Genomic DNA, 25,909 nt, shown 5'->3' with positions numbered 1-25,909 from the left:
CCAAGAGATCAAAAACACCCAAAAAATGACCTCTTTGCCCCTATTTTAACACACAGGAAGCAGTCTTGGGAGAATGAAGAGTTGGAGGGGAAAATGAGCACCAAATTTAGAAATTCTATTTGGGTTAGAAAGTAGACAGGACAGGATTTCCAACAAGCACACTTCGGCACATTTTGGACTCCTGAAAGTGCCTCAAAATAGGCTCCCAAGTGGCGCGGCGCATACAGGAAAAAATGCCCAATTTGCCTCCGTTTCGTGAAATTTCGATTCGCGACTTCTCCAAGTGGGACCGCTCATCTACATTTCAGTTTTTTGGCACCTAAGGTGGCATTTAAAGTATTTTCTCTCTAGATTGGCTTCTATCCAAGTGGCGAAGGAAGGCAAACGGTCACCTAAGCCATTTGTCATGTTTGTAACGTTGCACCTGTAGCCGATGGTTGGCTCTTCATCTCCATTTTGTAATGATTCGAGTAACTCCCCAACCCTTGGACATTCTATCTATTCATGGCACATTCTATATATTGTATGCAAACCATTTTCAAAGGGTTGGATGGCTTGTAACTTCTAGGAGACTGTGGGAAAGAAACTCTGCTTCTTCACTGTATATTTTTGACAGAGAATTAATGAAAGGCAGCGGCTCTGTTTCATGAGATTCATGTGGTTGTGAGTGTAGAAAATGTGTCTCTTATGTTTTCATATGTATTTCGTTATGTTTCATAATTAAATTCATGTTCATTTCCAGTGAAATTTTCTGAGTTAGATAAGGTAGAATTCAATTTTATTGCTCTGCCTGTGGGAAAATTTCATGTTCAGTGTTCTTCTTCTGTTGAAAAGGATTCATGTTCCTATGCCCTTTTCACTCTCCTAAACAATCTCTCCATTCCGCGTTATTTCAAACTAAATTGCTACACTTCCCGCCTGCCTTGCCTCACGAAGTAATCTGTGCCTTTGTATTAAATTCTCTGTTCTTTGCTGACCATTGGTCCCATACCATCCTAGAAGCTCAGTCATTCATAGAAAATTGTTTCTTGTATCCCTATTAACTTACTAGCCTAAGATCAATACTTCACTGTAAGTCATCTCAGACCATTTTTGCTTATCTATTCACTGAGCGTGACTCAGAGAGAGCCCTCTCCTATTTTGGTAGGGCTAGCTACCAGACTGAGCGTGGTTTGTGGTTACCCTGAATTTTGCCTTCCTTCAGCCTAGGGCAGATTTAGGTGCTAACATAGTGGCGACTCCACTGGGGATACTGAAATCAAATCCCCTTATTTCTTAATAATTCTAAGCTTCCAGATGATAAGTTTAGGATTGGATAGGCTGAGTAAGTTGGTTGTGTCCTGTGATTTTTCTCAATAGCACGCTGGCTTCGAGATGATATACTAGAGCCAATCCAGACCCGGATCCTCCTCATATTTACGAAAACCCCAATTTGATTCCGAGACTCCTTTGTCAAGAGAGCACCATAACTCCCGTGTTCAAATCCCATTCATTTCCTGACATTTTTGAGTATCTTGAAGAGCTCGAGTTTGACGAGCGGTTTGAAATATCATTGTTTGAGTCTAAATCCAAAAGGGTTGTTGACTATACTATCCCCAATCCGCAATTTCTTGTAGACTTAGAAACCGAAAGAGCTAATCGGTTAATTGATAATTATATTGCGACCCAGCCTCAAACCCCAATTTCTATCCCCTTACAAAATGTGCACACTCCTCGAACACCTCCAAGGCCAAATCCACCGAGAGTGATGGCTCCCCGTTTCGAACCCCTTGTTCTGCCTCAAGTTCTGGATGACATGCCCACAGATTATCAAAGCAAAATCCCGTCTTTTGATGGCACTCCTAATAGCATTACTGCCCAGCAACATGTGGACAAAATGGCAGACTTCTATGAACTTCATGAGATCGATGCGGAGAATGTGGCAATGAGACTCTTTGTACAGAAATTTGCAGGTGATGTGAGGAAATGGTTCAGAGGTTTGCAGGCGGCAAGTATCGCTACCTTGGCCGACCTACAAAGATAATTTTTAAACCGGTGGGAAGTGAAAAAGAATCCTCTTCAAATTCTGGCTGAATATGAGCAAATCAAATGAAACGCTGGTGAGTCGGTCCAAGACTATTATGTTAGATTCAATTCAGTTTATAACGAAATTCCAGATCATCTAAAGCCACCTGTGGGACTAGCTATGATGAAATTTCTAGATGGTTTTGATGCTGACATGGCCTACCAATTAAGAGAGAGAGAACCGGCCACAATGGAAGACATGCAAAAAATCGCGGTCAGCGTTGAAGCAAATCTGCTGTCCAAGAGAGCTAGAGTGAAAGCAGAAAAGAAAGTCACTGTTAAGGAAGAGTCTTCTTCGATGGATCAATTACTCAAAAAGGTAGAGCAGATGCTTGAAAGGGTGAAGCTCGACAAACCTGAGCCACAAGTTAGAAATCCTAACTTCCGTGGCCAGCAGCAACATCCACAATATAGAATAAGACAGAGAGATCAGCGCGCCCAAGAGAAGACAGCACAACAGCCAGTACAGACACCTTTGCAGCAAAATTTTGTGCATGGACCGGAGTCAGATGAGGATGGAAATGTAATAGGTGAAGAAAACCACCTCTTTACTCTAGATGAGCTACCTACTTACATTACCAAAGAAGAGGAGTGTGCGGTGAGCTCAGCTACACACAAAGATGCAGATTTCATTCTAGCAAGTGACACTATTTTACAAGAAGAATCAGAGGAGTATAGTATATGAATGCTCTGTCCACACAACAGCAGCGATATTCACTTAGAAACAGAGATGTGCTGGCGAAACCAATTCAGAAAAAGAAGGATGTTGAAGCATCAAAAAATGATTCATCAGTTTCACAAAGGAAAGGAAAGGAGGCGGTTGGTCCGGAGAGCAGCAAATCACCATCAGCAGAATAATCACATCAGCAAGATGCATCAAAAGAAAAGGAAAAGAAAGAAATCCCAGTCAAAGAGGTAGAAAAGATTCTCGCTTTTAACTTAGAGAATGAGATTTCTAAGTTAAAGGTATCCATCCCCTTGATTGAAATAATGAAGAACAACAGCCATAGAGGACAAGTATCTAAGATGTTGAATTTGGACCCAATATCCGACATGGTGAATGTTGAGGACGGTCAACCCGAAATGATTTTTGGACCAACATCGAATGGTGAGTCTCCTGATAGTGATGTGCCACCATTTTACATCAGTTTAAGATTGCATGATTTTGTGTTACATAATGCCATGTTCGATTCCGGAGCTTCTCACAATCTCATGCCCAAGGATATCATGGATAAGCTTGGTCTGGACATCACTCGAAAATACCACGATCTCTATTCATTTGATTCCAGCAGAGTAAGATGTATAGGACTCATCAAAGACTTGGTTGTGAGTCTGGATCAACTCCCAATGAAAAATGTTTTGATGGATGTGGTTGTAGCAGATATTCCTCCCAGGTTTGGCATGCTTCTTTCCAGGTCTTGGGCAGCGAAATTGAAAGGGACACTACAGCTAGATTTCGCCTATGCAATGATCCCGGTGTTTGGACAAATGAGGAAATTATATCGGGAACAAAAAAATGAAATATATGATCACAAGCAAGGAGAAACCCATAAATCATCCAATTAACTATGTACATACAGATTTATAGTCTCTTGTTTTGTATTCAGATAGTTTAAATGATATAGATAGTCAGTTAGTAGAAGCAAATGATATTCCGGAAATAACAGAAAATTTCAGAGAAATTTTAAGGAAAGGAGGACAAGAACAGCAGAACAATGTTGGGCAATCAGCTGAAAGTAATGGACAACAAGCAGACAAGGCACAACAAATAGATTTCCAGCACTTGCAAGAGGAGGAATAAGGTTTGTGGACCATGGATTTTGATGGAGCAGTGGGAAATGATGGCGCTGGACTTGGAATTTGGGTACGCAGTCCTTTCTCCGCCCCAAACGAAGTGCCTAGTAACGTGAGGGTTTGCTCTTACAAGTTGGCTTTTGAGTGTTCAAACAATGAAGCTAAGTATGAAGCTCTGATTGCTGGCCTGAAGATTTTAAGAAAGCTGAATGCTAAGAGGATTTCGGTATATGGCGACTCTGAATTGGTAATAAAGCAGGTCAGAGGCGAGTATCAAGCAAAGCATCCTAGGATGCAGGCCTATCCATGTCAAGCATCAACCAACCATTCCAGACAATCAGAGATATTGGCAAGTGTTTCAAGATGATGAGGAGATTAATGGTTTTCTCCAAAACAAAGGCAAGTTCAAAGAAACCTCAATAGATGTATAAAATGACGATGGTAAAGGGAATGGTATAGATGAAGTACAGATCAATGAAATGGACGTGTTGTAGTTGAAGAATAACGTTATTCCTAAAGGCTTGATACCTTTAGAAGAAATTTTTGATCAAGATGATGTATCCAGCAAGCCAACATTGCAGCCAACAGAGAAGGGTGTAGAAGAGGTCAACATCGGAACAGCTGCTAATCCTAAGTTGGTAAAATTGTCCAAAGCATTGCTGCCAAAGATCAAGGACAAATACATCAGTTTGTTGGCTTCATTTGTAGATGTGTTTGCTTGGGAATATTCTGATTTAAAAACCTATGAGACCAATATAATTCAACACACGATACCCATCAAGCCCAATCCAAAACCATTCAGACAAAAGTTGAGAAGGATAAATCCAAAGTTGCTGCCATCTATTGAAAAGGAGGTAAACAGGTTGTACAAGTCAGGGATCATTATGCCCATCAGATTTTCGAACTGGATCTCTAACTTGGTGCCCGTACGAAAGAAGATAGGTGAGATCCGCTTATGCATTGATTTCAGAAATCTCAATAAAGTTTCATTGAAGGACAACTCTCTACTGCCCAAAATGGACCATATACTTCAGCGAGTAGTGGGGGAATCTCGTATGTCACTACTTGATGAATATTCCAGATATAACCAAATTTCTGCCCATGAAGATGACCGGGACAAAACAACATTCACCACTCCATGGGGAACCTTTCATTACGCCAAAATGCCTTTCGGTTTAAAGAATGCAGGTGCCACATTTCAGCGTGCAATGGACTTGGCTTTTGCGAATGAGAAGGATGTGTTTTTGGTGGTGTACTTGGATGATTTGACGGTGTTTTCCAAATCTGATGAAGAGCACATGCATCATCTAAAAATTGTCTTTCAAAAGTGCAGAAGATATGGTTTATCGCTGAATCCGAAGAAGAGCTTATTCGCCATGGAGGAAGGCAAATTACTTGGGCATATTATCTCAAAGGATGGCATTCGTATTGACCCAGCACGTGTTCAAGCAATTCAGAAAATCGATCTGCCCCGGAATAAAAAAGAGATTCAATCGTTCAATGGTAAGATGAATTTTCTACGTCGCTTTGTACCTAATCTTGCTGAACACCTAAGAGAAATGACCAACATGCTTAAGAAGGACAGCCAAGTGAAATGGACGGAGGAGGCTATAAAATATTTCAATTTGGTTAAATTGGCTCTTTCTTCAGCTCCAGTTCTAGTCAGCCCGGACTACACTCAGGATTTCATATTGTTTTCGTTTGCTTCGGAGCACACTATGGCAGCAGTATTATTGCAGAAAAGAGATGATCATGAAAGACCCATTGCATTCTTCAGTAGAGCTATAGAGATGCATCCTTAAAGTACAGCATCATTGAGAAACAAGCCCTGGCACTTGTGAAGGCATTAAAAGATTTCCAGGAGAAGATCAAGAAATTTATGACAGAAAAGCAAAGGCAGATAAATTTCAGTTGGATGATGTGGTGCTGAAGTGGGATGCAAGGAATGAGGAGAAAGGTAAGCACGGTAAATTCGAGAATCTTTGGAAAGGTCCTTTCAAGATTGCAGCATATAGGGTTCAGAATGCCTTCCTTCTGAAGGAAATGAATGGGGAAGATTGTCTAGGAGGGCCGATCAATGGTCGGTTGCTCAAGCGGTACCATTTATGAGTTTATTAACGCTGCTTCCACTGTCGTTGTAAATACCATTTTTATTTTAGTTTGGTTTGAGTTTGTCAAGTTAGTTTTTGAGTCATTTCAATATCAAGTTTGAGTCAATTTTTGGTCATTTTAGTTTCATAAATGAGTCAGAGTCCTGTGTTGTTTTTCGAAAAATGACTCCATAGCCCAATGGATGAAGACACTGTCTAGCTCTTCCAGAGATCTACTGTTCTTGGAACCTCGAAGGAGCTACCATCCCCCATTGGAGCCAATGTTAGAGTCGGTCTGGTCAGCCCTCCGTCAGAGATCAAAACTCTTTATGCATTTTATTTTTAGGTGTCCCGCTCCATTCATTCAGCTGCTTTCTGCTAGGGGCATGCCATGATCTGACGGAGAAGGTCATGCTAGTCATTTCCCCTCATGCCTGGCTCCTGCTGGCTTAGGTCTTTTGTCAATGATCACCAAAGTCCATGACAGTCAAGGTCTGGTCCTTTAATGGACAAAAGTCTTTTTCGATCATTAGGTCTAGGGATTAAATCAATTTGGTCTTTAAATTTGTCCAGTAAAGCCATGCAGGCTAGAGTGATGCCCTTGTAAAGTAATGATTCACAGAGTTTCATCGTCATATTGATAACTTCCACTATTCTCCAAAACTCTGTTTTGAAGGAAAGTAAAAAAGTGCCATGGGTGATAAAATTTTCAAAAAAGTCTTCAGTTGATCTCTTTAGGTGTAATCATGGTTTCCATGGCCAAATGTCCTGTCGTGCAATCCCTACAAAAAGTGCTGAAAATTCCATCATTTGAGCTAACATTTCAAAGGGACCAATACCAATACCTGTCAGAACGGACCAACCATAAACTTCCAAAGGAGAAATCTTCCAAGTTCTGTAAACATAAATAGGAACACGAGACACGAAGTTAATACATCCCGCATATAAACTTCATATAAGATCTTGTGTTATAGAATACAAAACTTGAAAATGCGTACCTCATATATACAATATGGTACAGGGAACCACGCAGCCTTGCAGCTTACGCATAATAGTTCTTCTGGACAAACCCCTTGCAGGGATCGGACCAAGGACTCCTTTGGTAGTCATAACTCATGGCTTCAAAGAGTTCCTCCTGTGAAGGCAAAACAAGTTCTAAGAAATCATGAGAACTACAAGGATCAAAAGAGGGAATTAAAGGGTCCCATGTCCCTATAGGATGAATCTCTCGGTCAACTGCCGGGACCAAGTCCCAAGAAGGAGAATAATAAGTCAAAGGATCCTTCTCAAAAGCAATTGAACATTGAGGACTCAATGCCACATAATTCACCCGTGGCGGGGTAGAGTCTACTTGAACACTTGGAACAAACCAAGGGGCATTCTGCAGTAAAGTCGAATTAGGGTGGTGATTATCAGATGCAAGCTGATCAATAGTGACAATATTCCCGTTATGAGGAAAGCACATTACTCGAAAGAGTGAAGACACCACAGCATTCATAGCATAAACATAATCACGCCCAAGTAGCATATTAAAGTCTAAAGGGCTATCAACCACCATCATATCGATTAAGACAGTCTTCCCACCTAAAGTGATAGGCACTTGAGGAAGAACACCCATAGATTCACCAGGTCTTCTATCATAGGCTAACAACTGACTCTGAGTTGTCAACAACTTTGGGGAACCCAAAGCTTTCCAAGTCAAAGAGGATATAATACTTGCAGAGGATCCTTCATCCACCATACATCGATAGACATTTGTGGAATTCACTCTGACCTTTATTTGGAAAGGTGCCGCGGAAGGAAGACGAGGCTCAACAAGACTACCCCAATCAAAGGAAACACTCTTAGCACTTGGAGGGGGAACATTCGAAGTAACCAGAATGCCCCCTATACTAGAAGACTCTGTACTAGAGATCAAACAAACTCTTTTGTTAGGCACTTCACCCCCCAAAAGAGGAGTGTAATCGGCCAGCGATTGCACTGGCTTTACCACATTATCAACCAATGGTTGATGGGATTGATGAGAAACCGTAGGAGTAGAAGTACTTTCAGACTCGGACCATATCCTTTGAACCTCTGGAATACCAGGGCATAAATGAGTAAGATGGTCTCCCTTGCATATCTTACAAGGGAACTTAGGTTTAAAACTTCTACATCCGGGTTTCTTATCAACCTCCATTCCGCCAACATGACTAGCAGTGGTTTGCAGAGAGTCCTGAACATGACTTGCAGAGGTCGGTGACTCTTTGCTAGTATGACTCGCAGTGACTAGACTCGTGCCCCCAGCATGACTCGCAGCGGCTGAAGACTCATCTCCAACATGACTCGCAGAGGTTGAAGATGAAGTGCTAGTATGACTTGCAGTGACTAGACTTGTGCCCCCAGCATGACTTGCAGTGGCTAAAGACTCATCTCCAACATGACTCGCAGAGGTTAAAGATGAAAGGATAGAATTATTCTTCTTCTTTGACTTCCTTTTTCTCCTCTTTTTAGATTTCTTATTACAAGAAGGAGAAGAAGAAGAAATCCCAGATTTCTCTTTGAAAGAAGATGAACAATTAGCACCCATATGATGCCCCTGAAATAAAGCATTCATTTGAGAAGCTTCAAGAGCATTTGGAATATTCGGAGTGGACCACAACCAAACAGGTAGTCCAACATTCAACCCAGGAATATTCAAAGTGGCCATCAAGGGAGTACCAACGTTTCCAAAGAAAGGAAAAACACAAGGATCCCCTTTTGGGAGGGCACCTTGGTTGGTTTCCACAGGAATATTGGCCATCTCTAACTGATCCAAAGACCCTTTCCCTTGCGGGAATAAATAAATAACTCTTCATAGAATATGGACAAGCAATCAAAACTTTTGCCCTTGAGGAGGCAACCCCACAACTTCCGAAAGAACGACCAAAAGCCTTTCAAGATCGGTAGAGTGGTAAGCCAGTCACTTGGACCACAAAGTCCAAATGTGACTAGACAAAAATACCTAAAGCCAACTATATACAAGGAGCAAAGAACACTCACTATAAAGTCCCTAAGAATACAGCTAGTCAAACAACTTCCAAGTATTTCCGCTCCGGGTGATGAGGACCGGACACCAAAATACAAGAAAGTGGAGTCAGGGGCCTTCCGAAGATAGTCTGGGATAATGACGGCCCAGTCCTATCAGCGAAGGTAACAGAGGAAGTTACGCTGACCTCCTAACAACAGCCTGCGCCGGTGCAAGCCCCCAAGCTTCGCAAGGGTGCCCTCCAGTAGTACTGTCGAGAGTGATGCAACGTCAACCTTAGGTGCCACGGGATTCCCCTCCGCAGCCACCTGTGTAGTTCCCTAGGAAGAGCAACTATGGGTACCAACTCGTCGCAGAAGCCAGGCGGAACAGTTGCGAGGTAAGTTCGGACAAGTAGGAGAGGGGGTATCTCTCTTCCCTGTCTTCACAGACCCTCGTGCTTAACTCCCAGATCTGGAGCTTTCCTGGTCTTCCTAACGCTATTGGATTTACTCTCGTTAATCAGACTCTTATGTTTGACGTTTTATGTGGCCTTGGAGAGTTAACTCTCCACTCGCCTAATCCAAGGCCCTAAAATCCTAGACTTGTTGGTGTAATAACTAAAACAAAAAGTTCTAGTGGATTTTAATTAAGCGCTTGATTTTATTAGGCTGTTCTTTAAGTCACAAGGTAATGGAGATGAAACTTGTGGTGTTTTTATGGACGCAAAAGAAATTAATAAAACTTAGCTACATGCACATGCACTTTTGTTTTCGATGAAGAGCAATTTCTATGAGGTTCAGAGGTACTTGTAATATAAACAAATTTTCTTTTTCTTTTCAGACTCCACACTCACAAAAACTAACAAAACTAAATATGCCTAAAAAGAGATGCAAATCTTACCCTAATGCAAGAACTATATGTGGATGCAAGATTCAAAGACTACTCTAAAAACAAAGAAGGAAAGTTGCTGCTTTACCAAATTTTGTCTTGCCACTAAAATGCTTAGATAGAAGATGATGTGTTGCCAATCATTTCGTCCAAACAATAAAAACAAGTTCTAAGATAAAAAAACAAAGCACTTTCACTTCGCAAAAAAGGAAATCAAATGAGAAGCAAGTTTAAGAAAGCGAAACTCAAAAACTTTCAAAAGATTTTCTTTCAATCAAACCAAAAAGTCTTTTTCAAAGGAAAGCTCTCAAAAATACTGACACCAATGATTGATAAATGGGCAACCAAACACTTTTGTGAATCGACACCTTTCAAATGATGAAAACTCAACAAAAATAAATGTGTTTGAAATCGATTTTGACAATCAAAAGCAGCAATGAAAGTCCCAAAAGATCAAAAGACAAGTTTCAAGAAAATGGTAACAAACAACTTTCCCGAAACGAAGGAGCAAATGGTCACAAAAATTATTTCGTTAAGCAAACAAAAGTGTCATCAAAGAAAAAATGGACACAAAGATTGAACCCAATCTTCCTACTCTGCCGAAACAGAGCAATCAAGATTCTTAAACAGAAATCTTGTGTGTCAAAAATCAATGACGCTTGCAATCAACGAAAACAAGACTAATACTCCTTATGACTAGAGAGAGTTCAGAACAAGATGCCCCCTATCAACAGAGCACTGTTACTGGAAAAGTGACTGCTTGACACTGACCCAAACCACCAGACAATCATTCAGCAAAAAGAAAATTTATAAATCTTGAAATTTATGTAATATACGTGCCTGCAAATAAGTGCAGAATGCGTGTACACGCGACTGTAACTAAGGAAACCTACGTATACGTGGGTTCACTTAGTGCAACTTGCGTATATACGCTTCTGTAATCCAGGAAAAGAGCGTATCTGAAGTCTTCCAAGAAAAAAAAAAAAAAAAAAAAAAACAGACTGAAAAACAGGAAAAGCTTGGAGTTCAAGAAAAGATCAGACAGTCAGAGCCAACAAACAGAGGGGCTGAGCCTTGATTGGCTTGAAGACTACCCAAACTAGGAACAACAAGAGTGTTGTCCCCAGCGGAGTCGCCAATTCTGGTTGAAGGGAAAATACCCCTAGGGTCCTTTGGGCTAAGACTCTACCAGACTGAAAATTGCTTATTCAAAGAAACACACACACAGCCATCATTTTTACTTTTAAGCAAATGCTAACGTTAAGGGTACGTACCTAAGGTCCTACGTTCGAGAAGGCCTTTAGGGTCCAAACCCTTCTTGGAGTTCCCTTCTTCTTTCTTTGACCTGCAAGACAAACAAATCAAAGAACACAACAGTACATGTACAGATACTTATGTATAAATCATCTTTATGCTATAAAGTTAGTTATAAAAAATCTTTAAGTAACCACTTTCATAAGAATTCAACACAAGAATCTCATAAGCATAAAGAAAGATTATTCGGGATCAAAGACGTGTTTCTTTATATATAAAGGCAAATAAAGTACATATATCGGAAAGGTATCACCTGAACACCTTCAGCAGGCTCCAAGCAAGCTTCCTCCCGGATTCGTTCCAGCCTCAAGCCTCCAACAAGAGCTCCTTCCAAGTCTTACTCAATGATGATATCAAGGATGAATGATCACCAATACACATGGAAACAAGGGTTTCCTATGCAAAATGGGGGAAGTGCAGAATGCACCAAGGACTTCAGACCTGGTCTAAGGGAAAAATCTCAGCATAATAATCTTGCTCTCCTTTCTCCCCCCCCTTGGCCTTCCCTTTGATGTCTTTTTATACCCTCTCCAAGGTAGTTTTTTAGTTAGGAGTTGGTTGGGAACAGTTGGGCCACGGGCACTAACAGGTGATCCAGCAGGTAAACCCGCGATCCCCGCCCAAAAAAGAGGAATTTATTATTTTTTTAAGTGTTTTAATAGATACACGCGGGTTGGGTATGACAGACCCGCGTGTACACGCGTTTAACTCAGGGCAATGTCGCGTATAGGGAATAAAACACTGTTTTTTAAATTTTTGGACCAGGTCTGGAAGGAGGGGTTGCCCTAGGCCATAAGTGCAGCATCACAAACCATAAGAGTGAGATTTGGAGCTATAACAAAAGTGAAAATCAGCGTTGCTATTAATCAGTGAAAAAGTGTCAAAACATAACATTAGAAAAATGGGTTTTTGGAGAAGCAAAAATCTAACCCATCACTTCCAAGTCTTTATAAACAATTTTCCACCAAAATTGAAGTCATTATGCAAATCAAGTGCATAGGGAGACATTGCAAAAGGTTTGAATGTGCATCGTGGTGTTTGGAGCAAAGTTTGGAGGCCATTATAGGCGCGCGACGCATATAGGCAGGGGTGCGGCGCACACACATGGCGCGGCACACACAGAGCCCGCCCGCAGTGCAAATTCCTAACTGGCGCGACGCACACCCAGAGCGTAGCGCACTGGGTTTTGCGCGCGCGCACACAGGCAAAGCACCAAAAACGTGCGAAAACTCCCTCAAATTTTTTGTGAAGCACATCAATTGCAAGGTAGGCTCGAAACATCACTTGTTCATCAAATTTTATGAGTGATATGGTGGTTTTATGCCTGTGATTGAATGCAACAAATTTCATAAATTCAACCACATGAAGACACCAAAAAACCATTGATGCTAGGGTTGTATAAGTGTATGTTGATGCCAAGGCTCTATTTTTCCTGCCCTACCACTTTTCCTTATTCCCCTATGCCATTTTCCTATTATCACTACCCTAACACTACCAAACTCATATTCCCTTTCCCCTCCTCGTATTGGTCAATAAAAACCCCAAACCCTACCTTATTAAAACCCCAAACCCTAACCTATCAAAATACCCAAAAACCCCTACATATCCCTAAACAAAATTCTCCCTATAACCCCTATTCCCATTACATTACTCCCCTCCTAATACTCCCTTTGTTTCATTGTTCCCCTTGGTGGCAAATATCACAAACAACACCAAGCTTCACCATCATCAAAGGGCAGCCTTAAATACAGTATATAAACAACAGTCATGGCATCTGAGGGTTCATCAGAGTATGAGGTGGAAACTCACAGTGATACAACTTCAGGAGAACAGGCCCCCAGGAGACATCACAAGAGTGGAAAACATGTTAGGGATGAGCCAAACACCCTCACTGAATTGCAGGCATGCCCTCTTACTATGTCATGTTTCCAACGCCTAGCAAGTTTTGAATTTTGTCAAAGGGTGGCAAATGTTAGAGTTCATCATGAGTTGGCCTGTCTTTTTGTGCTTCACCTACATGGAGGTCAGTCTATCTTGGCCGGGGTCACCATCACATTGACACCTGAAACTATCTCAGTGGCAACAAGCATACCAAATGTTGGAGAACAATGGCATAAGAAGAAGAAAGTGGATAGGCAATACTATGAGCCTTACATTAAGGCCAGTTGTTTGAGGCACCTCACAAGAGTCTTCCCATTCAGATATTTGAAAGATGAGTATGCTCCGCTCATGAAATTGATCATGAAATACTTCAGTTGTGAGGGGAGGTTCTCCCCCCTATATGCCTATCACATCAGGTTGCTCATGCACTTTACCAGGGTGCGGATGATGAACCTCTCATTTTTCATTTGCGGGAACATAGAGAGGATGAAAAATTTCATGCAGCATAAGACCCCTCAGCAGCAACTCAACAGTGTTTATCACTTTGCTCTTATCCAGATTTTGGTGGATCATTAGTTGGGATTGTAGGGCATTTCTTGGGAGGACTTCATCTCCCGTGACTTCTTCAGCACTCCACAGGTAGTATCAGAGGCAGAGCATGAGATAGGTGGTCCTTCTCATCAGTATGAGCACCATGAGACCACTGCTATGCCAGTATTCATCACCTATCAGAGAGGAAGTAGACATTTGTTTGTAGCGGCAAAGCTAGTGTTATCTCCACCCGGGGTGGAAGGGGCCTCGCTTCCTACATCGACGACACAAGAACAGGATAGAGGTAAGGAGCCAATGCATGATGAGTGGCGTTCAGGTGAGCCATCAGGTGAACGAGAGATAGAATTCGTTCTCCTTCATGATGATGAGACAGATACAAAACCGACAAATGCAGAGCTTAGAGAGATCATCCAAGAGTAGCAATCAGTGATTGAGGCCTTGTCCCTTTACTTGGAGAGGGCTAAGTGGAACATGAAATACCTGGAGTAGAGGAACAAGCAGCTGGAGGATCAGCGGGCGATCATGGAGCTACAAAACATTCGTGAGCATCGTCAAGCTGCACAAAGGAGAAGAGTTGACCTCACGTCATTGGAGCAAGAAATCAATGAGGATCGGGAGGCCAATCTCGAGAGCATGAACATGAACTTGGAGAGGCTGCTAGACAAGGCTGACAAGGACCTTGCCTTACTGAGACACATGGATTTCCATTACAGGGCACGAAACATGAGTGCAAAGGCTCGAATAATGAGTTTGAAGGCGAAATTGAGCAAAGCAGCAAGAGAGGCAAAAGAGGCAAAAGAGAAAGATCGGCTTTGAATATTGGCTGAGGCTTCTTTGGTAGAGCATAGCACCCCATAGATAACCTCCAGCCCAAATTTCAAGAAATTTTGGGAAATTTTGGTCACATGACAAATTTTTGGGCAAAACACAGGTTTTTTCTCCTTGTGTGCCGCGCCACTTGCGCGACGCTAAAAATTGGGAGCTCCAAATGAAGAATGGTTTGCATTTTTGGATTCAGCATGAAAAATCACGACTACTGGTGCTTGGACAAGAAATTTGAGCAAGATCTAAGTCTCCAAGAGGTCAAAAACACCCAAAAAATGACTTCTCTGCCCTTATTTTGACACACAGGAAGCAGTCTTGGGAGAATGAAGATTTGGAGGGGCAAATGAGCACCAAATTCAGAAATTCTAGTTGGGTTAAAAAGTAGACAGGACATGCATTCCAACAAGCACACTTGGGCACATTTTGGACTCATCCAAGTGCCTCAAAATAGGCTCCCAAGTGGCGGGGCACACAAAGAAAATGGCGTGGTGCATACAAGAAAAAATGCCAAATTTGCCTCCGTTTCGCGAAATTTCGATTCGCGACTTCTCCAAGTGGGCCTTCTCATCTACATTTCAGTTTTTTGGCACCTAAGGTGGAATTTAAAGTATTTTCTCTCTAGATTGTCTTCTATCCAAGTGGCGAAGGAAGGCAAACGGTCACCCAAGCCATTTGTCATGTTTGTAATGCTGCACCTATAGCTGATGGTTGGCTCTTCATCTCCATTTTGTAATGATTCGAGTAACTCCCCAACCCTTGGGCGTTCTATCTCTTGATGGCACATTCTATATATTGTATGCAAACCATTTGCAAAGGGTTGGTTGGCTTGTAACTTCTGGGAGACTGTGGGAAAGAAACTCTGCTTCTTCACTGTATATTTTTGACAGAGAATTAATGAAAGGCAGCGGCTCTGTTTCATGAGATTCATGTGGTTGTGAGTGTAGCAAATGTGTCTCTTATGTTTTCATATGTATTTCATTATGTTTCATAATTCAATTCATGTTCATTTCAGTGAAATTTTCTGAGTTAGATAAGGTAGAATTCAATTTTATTGCTCTGCCTGTGGGAAAATTTCATGTTCAGTGTTCTTCTTCTGTTGAAAAGGATTCTTGTTCCTATGCCCTTTTCACTCTCCTAAACAATCTCTCCATTCTGCGTTATTTCAAACTAAATTGCTACACTTCCTGCTTGCCTTGCCTCATGAAGTAATCTGTGCCTTTGTATTAAACTCTCTGTTCTTTGTTGACCGTTGGTCCCATACCATTCCAGAAGCTCAGTCATTCATAGAAAATTGTTTCTTGTATCCCTATTCACTTACTAGCCTAAGATTAATACTTCACTGTAAGTCATCTCAAACCGTTTTTGCTTATCTATTCACTGAGCGTGACTCGGAGAGAGCCCTCTCCTGTTCTGGTAGGGCTAGCTACGAGACTGAGCGTGGTTTGTGGTTACCCTGAATTTTGCCTTCCTTCAGCCTAGGGCAGATTTATGTGCTAACACTGATAATGAAGAAAATGAGAGAAAAAGACATGAGCTTTTTCATATTTGATTTATTTCCAATCATAAAAAATTGTTACTTTGTTTGATAGTGGCTCACAAGTAAATTTCTTTTCTGAAGCAATTGTAAAGAAGTTGGGATTACTAACCACACCTCACAAGAAACCATATCCATTAGGTTGGTTATGTGATAAAGCAAAGCTATAAGTGACTAGACAATGTAAACTTAAGTTTTCTTTTGGGTCAGCATTTGTAGATGAGGTTTAGTTAGATATAGTTCCTTTTGATATATGTGGAATTGTTTTAGGAAGTCCTTACTTGTATGATAGAAAAACTATTTTCTATAGAGTTGAGAACAAGTATCTACTCGTTAAAGATGGAATCGAATATATTGTAAGCACTCATAAGCTTAAGAATAGTTATACTCTCATAAACTCAAGTAGATGAAACGAATTGTAAATTCATGCAAACAATTTTTACTGATGGTTGTAAAGGAAAGGAAACTTGATAAAACCTATGTATTTGAGGGATGTGATGCTAAACAACAGCTAATTTAGAAAAAATTAATTTAGAATATGATATATTGTTTCAAGAACCTAAATGTCTGCCACCCAAAAAGGAAATAGTGCATGATATTAATTTGCAGCAAGATGCCCCATTGCCTAACGTCGAAATGTACAGGTTGTGAACTTTAGAGAATGCAGAAATCAAGAAGCAAGTGCAAGAGCTGCTCGAGAAGGGGTTCATCAGACCTAGCACATCACCATGTGGGTCTCCAATTGTTTTGGTGAGAAAGAAAGACGGCTCGCGGAGAATGTGCATTGATTACTGAGCACTGAATAAGATAACGCTAAAAAATCGTTATCCCCTTCCTCGCATAGATGATCTATTAGATCAGTTGAAAGAAATTGTTTATTTTTCCAAGTTAGACTTGCATAGTGGCTATCATCAGGTCAGAGTTGCAGAGCAAGATGCATGGAAGACTGCTTTCAAAACAAAGCAGGGACTGTATGAGTGGCTGGTTATGCCTTTTGGCTCAACTAATGCTCCTGCTACTTTCATGAGAATAATGAATGATGTACTAAGACCTTTTCTTGATGATTTTCTTATTGTATATTTGGATGACATTCTTATATTTAGAAAAACATGGGAATAACATTTAAAGCATGTTAAGCAGACTCTAGATGTTTTGAAAAGAGAAAATATTTATGTTAAACTCTCAAAATGTGAATTTGGCAAAACATATTTGAATTATTTGGGACACATAGTAGGGGGTGGTGAATTGAAGATAGATCCCTCTAAGGTTGCAGTCATTGTAAACTGGCCTAAACCCAAATCTGCTACAGAATTTAGAAGCTTCTTAGGAGCAGCACAATATTGGAGAAAGTTTATTTCTAACTTTTCCTTAATTGAAGCTCCCCTACATGTTTTAACAGGATTGAACAAGGTGTTTTAGTGGGGAGGCAAACAACAGAAAGCCTTCCACACCTTGAAAGAAAATATTAGTATACCACCAGTACTAGCCCTGCCTGATCTTCAAAGACCATTCGAGATTGAAACAGATGCCAGTGACTATGCCATGGGAGCAGTGTTGATGCAGCACGATAAACCCATATGTTATCATTCTGAGACATTTAATTATGTAGTAGTTAACTATCCCACATATGATAAAGAATTGTATGCATTAGTACAGAGTGTGAAAAAGTGGAAACATTACTTAATGGGCAAAGAGATAGTTATACATACTAATCATCAACCACTTCAATATCTACACTCCCAAAATAAGTTGTATAATCAAGACACTATAGATGGATGGGTTTTCTAAAACAGTTTCATTTAGTCATCAAATATAAAAAGGGCATACACAATAAAGTTTTAGATATATTTTCCAGACTAATTATAAATGCATCTACTATACTTAAGCATAATTTAGTATTGCATGAGAGCTACATTGAACAATATGCTCAAGATATAGATTTTAATGATGTATATGCAACTTTAAGTCAAGGCAAACGAGTAGAAGAATTGGATTATCATGTTAAGGACCAACTCTTGTATCATTTTGGGAAGCTAGGTATTCCACAAACTGAAAGAGTAAAGATAATTCAAGAAGCACACACTTCTCTAATATCAGGTCACTTTGGTGTAAGTAAAACCGTTGCACAGCTGCAAATATTTTTTTATTGGCCAAAAATGCATGAAACTGTTTCTAGATATGTAAGAGGGTGTACCATGTGTGCTAAAAGTAAGCCCAGCAATAGAAAGCTAGGCTTGTACACTCCACTACCAGTTCCTTCTCATCCTTTGGAAAGTGTTTCCATGGACTTTGTTGGGGGATTGCCTAAATCTAGAAAAGGTCATGACTATTTACATGTTGTTGTGGATAGGTTCAACAAAATGTGTATTTTAATACCTTGTAACAAGCAGATTACAGCTGAACAAACTGCAAAGTTGTTCTTCCAACATGTATGTGTCCATTTTGGATTACCCACTTCCATAATATCAGATTGAGATACCCGATTTGTTGGGAAATTTTGGTCAAGTTTGTGGGAATTGATGGATGCCAGGCTGAAGAAGAGCACAACTTTTCTTCCACAAACAGATGGCCAAACTGAGGTGGTCAACAAGACAGTGATCCAGTTGCTTAGAGGCTATTGTAGCAAGCATCCCAAACTTTGGGATGAACATTTATGTTATGTGCAACATGCTTACAATTGAGCTAAACATTCTTCTACACAAAGATCTCCTTTTGAGACCTGTTTTGTTTCACACCGAGGTCTCCCTTGGATTTTGTCTTTGGTAAAGACATAGAAGTTGATGGACACAGTCATGTGGACAAGGCAACCAAGTTCATTGAACAAATCCAAGAGATTCACCAGGTAGTACAAGAACAGCTGGAAAAGAGCCAAGCCATGTATAAGGCAAGGCATGACAAGCATCGGATGGAGCATAGTTTCCAAGTTGGTGATCAAGTCTGGCTGTATATTAGAAAGACAGAATGCAAGGTGAAGGTAAGAAGCTAAAGCCAATAAGGTATGGACCTTTCAAGATACTTGAGAAAATTGGTGAGAATGCTTTTCGCCTTAATCTACCAGCTTACATGCACATCTATTCAGTTGTTAATGCAGACAGCTTGAGACTATTTGAACCTTCATTAATCGAAGATCCTGAAGAGAAGAGTCAATTTCTTTCTATTGATGATCTATTGCCTGAATATCTTAATGAATTGTAGGAAGGTAAGAACTACGCGCAAAGGGGATGTTGAATACCTCAGGATTGGACTCAAAAGTTCAAAACCAAACAGTGCAAAATGGATAGAAATTGAGCAAGCGAGGAAGCAATACCCTCACTTGATTGATGTTTAAAAGAAAATGAACTTTTGGTGGCCCAAAAGCTTTTTCAGTGGGAAGGCCGTGATCCGAATTGGATCCTATAACACTCTCCAAGTTTTCATGACTGTTTCAAATTATGCGAAAAGATTCAAGCCCTAGAAAAATCAAAGCTATTAGAAGGAATCCTCGTAACAGTTGTAGTTGTGGCTAGAGTGGAGCAACGAGGACCCTCGGCCGAGTGCGCAAACCATTGGCCCATCGTAACGCACATTGGCGCAAATTGGCAAAACCGGAGGCCAAATCAAGAAATGGGGGTGGTTTCTGATATGTGATTAGCGCTAAAGTGCTAATCGTGTATCGCAGGGCGCCCCCCTTAGTGAAGGAAAGCCCCGAAGCACCCAGACTTGAAATCTCTATAAAATTCAGAAAAGTAATGCATTCGGTTCCATAGCACGGGATTCCACAAACTAGCAGGATATTAGAAGGCGTCGAGGTGGTAAGTAGTTTTGACTGAGTCCCGCCTGATGCCACACATTGAGCGACATGTGTCCGATGGATGAGAGAGAAAACCGCTCGCATTGGATGGGTAAACATTGTTTAACTTGTCCGCCCGATATGAAGGACGACCGTAGGATCTTGGGGGCCCAGATCAATGATGGAGATGCATGCTGATGACTGACTGGATTTGACAAGTCAAAAAGCAAGATGACAGGGGATTTGAAGTCTAACATGGATGATGAGTTGGAAAACGATTCATGATTCGTGGCCGATCTTGAAGCAAACAGAATTAACAACCCTTCAAAAATGATTCAGGAATCTAACACCTAGTTCGTTGGGAAATAGGTGGCCACCTCCCTGCGAGGCGTTACCTAGTGATGATGACACAGAGCAGAGGAATTCGAACGGACAAAGGTAAGGAAATCAGAGGGCCGGGAAGCGGAAATGAACCGACAGAAAGTAGACTGGCTTTAAAGTGTGACCTGACAGAAGCAGAAAAAACACACAGAGAGGCAGACAAGAGTTAGCTAGACGTAGGAAGATAATATTAGAGAGCAGAGAGTAGAAGCCGAGCTGACTTCAAGGTAGCATTGAGCCAGACAGAGCCAGAGAGAGTCAGAGAGTTTGTGTACTCTATTGAAGGCTTGAGAGGTTCAAGGAAACTCCTCGGAATAAGCTTGTCATACTACTGTGACCCTCAGAGGTTGAGTTTCAGTAAGGAGAGTCTGTGCACTCCATTCCTACTGACTTCATTTTGTTTAGTGAGTCTCAAATTGAGCTCATTGCTGTAGAAACTCTGCTTGAAAACATAATAGAGAGGCCACCACTGAAAGGCTGGACTAGGAGACGTAGCCTAGGAGCATTGGGTGAACTCCTTATTAAAATTGTTGTGTTTATATGTTTGCATGTTATGTTTTCTCTAACTACCTCAGTGTCTATGTATTTCATAATCTTATCAATCCATTTCATAAAGTAACATAGGCACATCCATGCAGATGAGTCTGTAATACCTTTAATTCTTTGTCTTGGATAAATTCCAGATTATTCGTGCACTCAACTACGAACTTACCAAGGTCTCTGTGCACTTGTGAAATTACGAAGGTATCTATGCACTCAGCTGCAGGAGGCTTCCCCTTCGCCAAAATATAGAATTACAGACAAAATAGACTCAAAATCCCATTCATGAACTAAGACTGACCTCTAATGACTCCTAGATGACTCCCTTTTATATATTTTACATTACATTACCATGGTCCGTGAACCATGGGCAGAGTTCATTGTATCATCAAAACAACCCATCCTTTTACAAAATAAGGGGCTTTGACCTTCCTAAAAGCCCCTTTTGACTCTTAGCATTCTGCGTGCTCCACTCCTCAAATTGTGGAGACTTTACAATAATACAAAATTCAAAACTTAAACAAAATTGGACCTGGGGTTCCCCATCCCAACAGGTCCCCAACAAAAAGATGTGACTCATCTTGAGTCACTCTGATGGTACATCCTCGATATGCGCTTTGATTCCGTTGAACTCGACCTTAAATGCTTGAAGCTATGCTATGCATTGTGCGACAGCCTATCAAACCTCTTCGACCAAATTCTTAGTAGTTGGCCCCTCGACTATCAATCCAATGGTTCCCTATATTTTCTGCATTCCTTTTAGTCTACTCGACAGACTGAGAGAGTTGACTAGCTTCATCAACCCAAGGTTTCATTCTTGCTGAGATGATTGAGGCTTTTCAGTACAGCTCATCTATCTCAACCTAAAGGGCCTTCCCTTCCTAGAGTCTGGTGAACTGTTGCATAGGTGCTAAGGTCTGCAATGTTGTTCTGATCTCATCAAACTGCAATTGTTGGGCTTGGATGTTTGCTTCAATCTTTTGTACATGTGGGTCCTCCTGCAGTGCGTCTCACATCTCCAACTGCGCCATCTCCCTAAACATCGCACAACCCTCCTTCTTCGATGAAACCAATGATTGACATAGTAGCTTTCTCTAATTGCACCATCTCCCTAAACATCATGCAACCCTCCTTCTTCAACAGAACCATTACTCGAGAGAGTAGTTTATAGTCCTATGATTTCTTTCAGCTACCTAAAGCACTAAGACTTTCCTGTTTCCATATAGTCATCACAGCCTTGCTAGAATGAGATCGTCCATGTATACCATCAATCGGCTTCCATTAATCCTTCAAAGAAACAACTCCCCATTCAGCCTTGTAAGCTGAACTACACCACCCTTTGAAACATCCTTGATTACATAGGGTCCCACCCAATGCATCTAAAAATTTCCTAGAAACTTTGTGAACTTACTGTCATACATCAGGACCAAATCTTCATTCTTGAAAGTGAGCTACTTAATGTGGCAATCATGCCACGCCTTTTTCCTATATTTCTACACCTACTAATGAAAAATAGCCAGAAAGTGATCCTCCTCTCATACCTTTTCCTTGTACTTGGGGTTCAGTCGATATGGGCGCTTCTTAACCAGCTTCATGTCTGGTTTTAAATTTATCTTCATCACACCCAAATCACCTACTATGCCCTTCAATTCAGAGAATTTTGTTGGAAATAAGTCTTGATATTCATGTAGTAATTCAACAACCTTGTTGACCATGTCTTCATCCCAATAATCTCCAATATGCGTGAACTTTGGTTCTACTTCTAAGCCAATATTTACTTGTTTTGTCTTTACTAGCTGTGAAATATAAGGGATCTTTACATCAGGTCTTTCTACTTCGCTCAATCCTTCTGACTTGGGAATGTTGATACTTTGTGGATCCTCATCGCCTTCTTCCATGATAACATTGTAGCATTCCAACACATGTTGTAGTTGCGCGCTCCAGTCAGGCTGCATCCAAGTTATAGGTTCTATTGGTGTTCAGAAGATTTCTGCCTTAATCACTTGAAGTGCACCATCAATGCATTCGAACCCATCTTCAAAGTTGAATGTAAGCATAAAAATCTCCTTCATTTCATCCCAATCAACAGTCTCATGTCGCAACTCCATCCTCGAATACCAATTCATCGATATAATATCTAAGCTATGAATAAATATATGTACCCATTCCAGTTGAGGTACCTCAGCCCAAGCCTTAGTCCATTGAACCAGATGTTTGAGTGGGCCATCCTTTACTGTGTACTTTCCACTGAGCCATGTTTTTGCATAGGCAAATCTTAATCTCATCAGCCTACGATATTCCTTCCAATCAATAATGTTATCCTTGTGGGTTCCACACCATCTTGTAGGCATAGCTCTTAAAGCCAAATCTAGAGCCTGGAACCTGTGCTCCTCTAGTACATCTATTTCAAAATGGTCAATAAAAGTATTGACATCATCTAGCCCATCATAATAAGATAATTTACATACCTCAATTGATATGCAGTGCAGAGACTTTGTAAGCCTATTGCATTGTAGTGTAGAGACCTCATGCAATCGATTATGCCAATTTTCTAATTCTTCATCCGAGGTAGATTGGAACGAACTATCCTTCTCCCAACTTATACATCCATCTACAGTGGGATTAATACAGTGTTCGTCTCATGCAGTGAGCGTATATATGTGATCAATCTCTTTGTTTTCATAGTCATAATGGACTAACTCTATGTATTGATGAGCCAAATAAATGGGTAATTATATGGGCTCATTTTTCCTCCTAACATAGCTAAATCAACCATTCTCTTAGCTTATTGCATGTTTTTTTATTATATTTATTGCTTATGGAGTGAGTTGGGTTAGTTATGATGCCATGAGGTCTAATATGTGTTTAATGCAGATTTTTGTTGAATTTTGAAGACAATGTCAAAGATTCAATGGACAATTGGCAGCAATACTTCAAAATGGAAAAAGGAGAGGATTTATAGGAGGGAATCCCCCTCATTTATTACTCCCCACTTCGAATTCTCCTTCATGCAGCTTGGAGCACAAACAACCAAATCAATGCACTAGGAGGCAGTCGAGCAAGTGGAGGATAACTTATGTTTATCTCGATTTTTGGGAGCCAAGCCTCCTTGATTTTAAGGAAACTATTGGGAGCTTCAGTTGCATAAGTACAGAGGCCTAGGGCCTCACTAAGGTTGGATTTTTGTTGAATTTTTGTTGCAGTTTTGCTTTGCTCAACTTTGGGCGTACTTTAGGTGACAGTTTCATGTAATCCTATATCTATTTTGATAATAAAGATGAGATTCTTCTTGAGCTAGCACTGAGTTACCTCAGAGGGATGAAGCTCTTGGGTTAGGGCCCAATCCAAGTAGCCAAGCTCCTCTTGTTTGTATTTATATGCTTTGTTTCAGTATATGGATTAGTTGCTGTTAGATGAATCTCTTTCTTGGTTAAGAATAGGTTGCTTTTGGTGATTTAGAAGGTTGTTTCCATTTATGTTTCCCATAGCAAGTTAAGTAGTGATAGAAAGAAGATACAAAAGGCTAGCAATAGTGCCTTGGCATCCTTTCCTCCCTTTGGGACCATGAACTGAGGCCAAGACCTTCTTGCTGCCACTAAAAGCATAGATTTTCCTTCTCCATAGGATTTCTAGTGTTGCAGTTTGTTAGAAGGTTAATGCTTTTCTTTAGATATCTTTCACCAAGCTCATTTTTGTCTTTACAATAAGTCTTCTTCCATGATTTCTCTCATTATAGCAATTTTCAGCATTTATTTCCATAGCTCATAATTTAGATTAGCTTAATGTATAATTTTGTTTTTGATGTACTTAGTTTCCTTGCTTGCTTGATTTCATTGTTTGACTTCTAGTTTTGTTGCAGAAAATCTCTTCTCACAGTAGGTCAGCCTATCAGCCATCACATTCTCTCCCTGATCTATGCCCTACAGTTCACCCAAAGTTCACCTCAAATCTGCCTTAGTTTTCTGCGTTTTTCTGTAGGATTTCTTCCTCTCTCCCAACCATCCTTCCCTCTCCTAATGATCCTTGGTGAACCCTAGGTGCCTTAACACATCATTCTAGCCTTTAGCTACCCTTTCCACCCACTCTCACACCTTCAAAACCTTCAAAACTGCTCTCGGCATCCTCCTGTAGACCTCCTGTAGATCCCCAGCACCCTCCTATATATTTTCCTGTAGGCTTCCTTTTGAAGTCCGATTGCGGGAAAAGCCTCCAGAAGGCCACCTGAGACCTCCTAGGACCCATCTACACCATCCTACATCTTCTCAAGTCCAAAAACCACCTTCCATTGCCACCTAATCGCTACCACATTCACAGACAAATAAATTACATGGATGACAATTTCACATAAAAATACATAAAAATCCAAAAAGATGTTTTTCGCTCATTTACTTTCAGAAATAGATTAGGTAGATGTTGTTCACTTCCTTGAGTAGGTAATGGCATTCATTTCATGGTTTTGATAGTGCTTTCCGCAAAAGTAGGATTAGTTAGTTAAGTAGGGTTTGCTAGGTGTACTTTACATTTCAGTCTTTTTCCTTTTTGCAATTAGAGTAGCCTCTGTAGAGCAAGCTTTCCTTTGTTTCATCACACCTAAAGCTTCTTCTGGAATCCATAGAAGTTGGCTTGAGCTCCTAGTGATCTTGCACCAGCTAACCACGTGACAGCCTGCAGTAAGAACTAGTACCTGTGCACACAACACCGTCGCTTCCAAGTTTGTTACGAACTACCGGGTTGATAAGAGTAAAGTAGGCAGCCCAGGAGTTACAACATTATTGTTGCAATACTGGTGCTCACCATATTTTTGGTGCTGTTTCCAGGGAAGCGTCAGATTATTTTGTGATTATTGCTTTCTTCTATTTTCTATTGCAACCTTCTGCTAAGTAGTTTATTTCAGAAAAGTGGAATAGTTGTTTCTTTCAGTTCTGCATTTCCTTGCTTTCCTTTTCAATTCTGCAATTTCCAGTTCAACAAAAATAGAGTAGTTGTTTCTTTCAGCTTCTGCATTTCCTTGCTTTCCTCTTCAGTTCTATAATTTCCATTTTAGTCATTTCCTTGCTTTCAGTTCTGCATTTCATTTCAGCAAGTTCATTTCAGTTAGTTGTAATTTGTTTGTTCAATCAATTTCAGTTTTGCAGGTACAATTAGTGAAAAAAAAACAAAAATCAACCAAAAATATTTCCTTTCATGTCTCGTAGGAACAAAGATAATTCAGGAAAATTCTTGCCCAACACCCCCACTACATCACATAGCCAACCTTCTCTCTTCTTCAGTGGCAGTAATCAAGATGA

This window comes from Pinus tabuliformis, chromosome 4_1, assembly GCF_031772625.1.
Source record: "Pinus tabuliformis cultivar Carrire ecotype Pingquan chromosome 4_1, CPIR1, whole genome shotgun sequence".
NCBI classification, from domain to species: Eukaryota; Viridiplantae; Streptophyta; class Pinopsida; order Pinales; family Pinaceae; genus Pinus; species Pinus tabuliformis.
Note: the sequence above shows the minus strand (reverse complement) of the source record.